A 4027-nucleotide genomic window follows, 5' to 3' on the forward strand; every position below is an offset into this window, starting at 1 on the left:
ATTAGACCCTTAATTTTACTTAGGGGTATTATTTTCATAAATATAAATACCTGAATTATTATTAATTAAATCAGTTAATTACAATTAAAAATCAGAAAAAAAAATAAAAAGAAAAAGAAAGGGAATTAGGGTTAGGGTTTGGTGAAGAACAGGGCAGCAGAATCAATCGGACTTTTGAACGTGATTCCGGTGTCAGAAATCGAAGTGTAAGTAGCCGTTTTGAAGCTTATAATCTCTACTTTTCGATTATGTAACTGCTTTTGTTGTTCGATTAATCGATTTTAAAGTTGTTATTTTCGGGTTTAATTTTTTAATTCGGGTTTTGTGATTGAGTAGTTGTTTGATGATTCTGTTAGCATAGTTGTTTAGATCGTTGAAATTACAGTCGAACGGTACCGGTTTCGTCGAGTTTGGTGTTGATTTCGAGCTCGCCGGATTTTGACGCCGCCGCCGTGTTCGTTGAGTTTCTGGCCGTTGTGGACGACGAGGACGAAGGAGGAACAGGAAGGGAGCGTCGTGGTGTTGCTGTGCGTCGAAAACGAAGAAAAACGAGTATGAAATCGAGCGTTTTGGCTTCGGTTGGTTCGCCGGAATTAGTCCGCCGACGTCGGATTCTGGGGAAGGGGCCGGTGTTCTTCGTGACCCGATTGGGTCGAAGTCGACCTGGTTTCCAACTCGGTTTCGATCCAAAAATCCCCAATTTGATTTTCTGATTTCTGTTTCTGAATTCTTATTATTTAATTATATTTTATAAAAACAGAAGTTAGATTTATTAATTCTAAAAATTTATTTAAAAATTAGTTTTAAAATCTGAAAAAATAGTATTATTAATTTCTAGATTATTTTATTAAATTATAAATTCGAATTTATTTATTTAATTAATTATTTAATTATTTATCTAATTATTTATTAATTATCTAATTAATTAATAATTGGGTAATTAATTAATAATTAGGTAATTAATTAGTAAATAAAGATTAGAAATAATTAAGTAATGTGATTAATAATCTAATAATTAGTTAATAATGCGAGTAATGATTCGATAATTGAATTATTATTCGAGCGTTAGTTATTTGAATAATATTGTAATAATTATTCGTATCGTATAATTAGATATCAGTAATTAATTAATTAACGAATCGTACGAGTTTCAATAATAATCTAATAGATCGATAATTATGCGGGAGTTGCGAGTGGCTCGTGCATATACGAGTGATTAATCGTTAAGTGATCTATAATTCGAATAATTCGTAGTTATTCGATAAGTAGCGTATCAGTTAATTAAGTTGATTGATTATTTGTAAATAATCGATCTAACCGAATAAATATCGATAAGTTATAAATATTATAATAAATTGTGATTAATCCTAATAATTAGGAATTTATTATTTTAAATTATTAAATAAGTAATTATTAATTATGTATTAGTTAGTTATTTATTAAATATTTAAAAAAGTGATTAATTATTTCGATAATTAATCACATAATTTTCAATAAATCGTAATTCCTTCGTTTTAACTCCAAAAATTATAAAAAAATTATTTTTGACTTTAATTTTTCTTAAATAATTATTTAAAAATTATTTTAGGATTTAAGAGGTTGTAATAATTATTTATATTGACCAATAAATTGAATTATCAGTGTTTAATTGATAATAATTCAACCGTTAATCCGATTTGAGCGAAACGAAGACCCCTAGACTCATAAAAATGAGACGAATCCAATAAAAATAGTTATAAGTTATAATTTCTTCCGAAAAAGAGTGGTTTGGTGATAATTGATAGTTCGTAAGTCCTAATAGGGGTGTAATTGAGCCGAATAAATCTCAAAAAATTATAATAAAATCAGATAGGACTAGTTAACGCGGGTATAAGCCTAGAATTGATTCTAAAAATAATTATAAATCTAAAAAAATTTAATTATGTGTTTATGTGCTACGTGCTTTATGTGATTCCGTGAATAGACGTGCTGTATAAATGTATATGTATATATACGAGTCAGATAGAAATGCATGGGTAGACTGATACGGTTACGTGATATCAATTCAAGATACACGTATATAGTAAATTATCTAAACACCTATCTTTCCATGATTTGTTCAATGTTAGCAAGGCAGAGCAAGCTAGGGTCAGAAGGCAGTGAGTTAAACCAGGTTAAGTACGCGCAAGGCAAGTTTTTCCCCTATTCTAAATTCAGAATAGTGATTTATATTTCTTTTCTATCGTATCAATTTTCTTTGATAATCATTGTTCATATACACTGTTACCCATTTATTATTGCTTGTTCCAGTTTCATTTCAATTCTTGATTTACCCAATTTATTGAATTCCTTGTTCATATTTCAATTCCTTTACCCTACATATACTCTGGTATATCCTGGTATTGGGATATATCACTAGCATACCGATTGTTCCGGATGCTCAGCCTTGGACTGGATGGTTACTATAAAGGCTGGGTTTTACCCAGACCATTAATTAATAGGCCATAGTTGCCTGAGTACTCCTTATGTTGGTTGGGTCTATGCAGTTGGGTATAGATCCACACTATATTCTGACTGATCAGCAACTTATAGTGCATATGTTGGTTCTTGTTTCCAGTCTTGTTCATTTGGCACTCGCCATCTTTGGCAAATTACTATTCGATACAGATACAGATGGTTGTTACAACCAGCAGCTTATTGTTTCTCTCATTTCTCTTTTTCTATACCATATATATATTTTTGCAGGCTTGTTGAGCAATTTTAGCTCATCCCTTTTTATTGTTACTCCTATTGTTTTACAGTTAAGGTAGAGAATGAAACCCATCAGGACCCGCATAGTCAAGAAGCGAGTCAAGCAGCGGGACCCTCTTATACCAAGAGTGTTCCTTCCTATTCCCGAAGAGAGCTTTGAATTGCCAGATCAGGTGTAGCAGGATAAGTAGTAATGTTGGGTTGAATAAAAGTCTTGTGTAGTTTGAATAAAAGTTGTGTAGTGAAACTGTAGATAGAATAAAGTTTTGTATCAAAGATAATTCTTGAGACAGGTTTTATTTAGTTGGGTTTGTAATAAAGTGTAGTGCGTGATTCTTGTTTTCAAACTCAGACCTTAAAAGATCCTGAGTAGTGATAGTTCGGGGTAATTATTATATTTATATTCCACTTGTGCAGGTTTAGTCGGTAATTGGTGTTAATAATGCCCCAAATCTATACCCCGGATTTGGAGGGTGCTATAGTTGGGATCAGAGCTTAGGTTTGACCTTTGAGAACAAGAACATTAGGGCTAAGATAAGATAGGAAAATGAGATAGGATGAGAGTAAGAGTGTTAGGATTGTTTGTCTATGTGATTAGAAGTTATGGGTGTAGGAATTGTGATTTGATTGTTTTTGTGTTATTATTTTTATGTATATTAGATGGCTTCTTTATCATCATCTACGGAGAGGACCGAGACAGATCCAGTGGATGCACCGGTAGTAGCCCCAGTGTCAGAGCAGATCTTACCTCCATTGCCACCTGAGCCAGCACCAGAGATACCACTTCCCCTAGAGGTACCAGGTTTTGCAGATTATTTTCCATACTTTGAGCCAGAGATACCAGATATTCCACCATTAGAGTTTCCGATGTTTGATATTCCTGATATGGTTGATCTTCCGCAGTGGGAGGATATAGAACCTCATATTCCTATGCCACCACTCGAGATTCCAGAGCTGCCACATATGGAGCCAGAGGCAGAGCCGCCAGTGTATGCATCGATGGAGCAGCCTGTCTTATTTCCTGCCCCATTAGCTATTTATGCACCTATTCCGGGAGTTTATCAGTTTCCTCAGCCAGAGTTTATGGATGAGATCGTGGTGGATGAACCATTACCTTCTCGAGGTTCCAGCACTGATCTTCGGGAGCATCATACCGTGACTTACCAGCGCTTTCAGGCAGATAGGGAGGAGAGGATTAGATGGCAGAACCAGTGTAGGGAGATCCTTGGGTTGTATGAGACACAGACGGATGGTCCTGTCAGAGCATTACGACCGGATTATATACTGAGAGAGAGGC

This window comes from Apium graveolens, chromosome 10, assembly GCF_009905375.1.
Source record: "Apium graveolens cultivar Ventura chromosome 10, ASM990537v1, whole genome shotgun sequence".
Lineage (NCBI taxonomy): Eukaryota > Viridiplantae > Streptophyta > Magnoliopsida > Apiales > Apiaceae > Apium > Apium graveolens.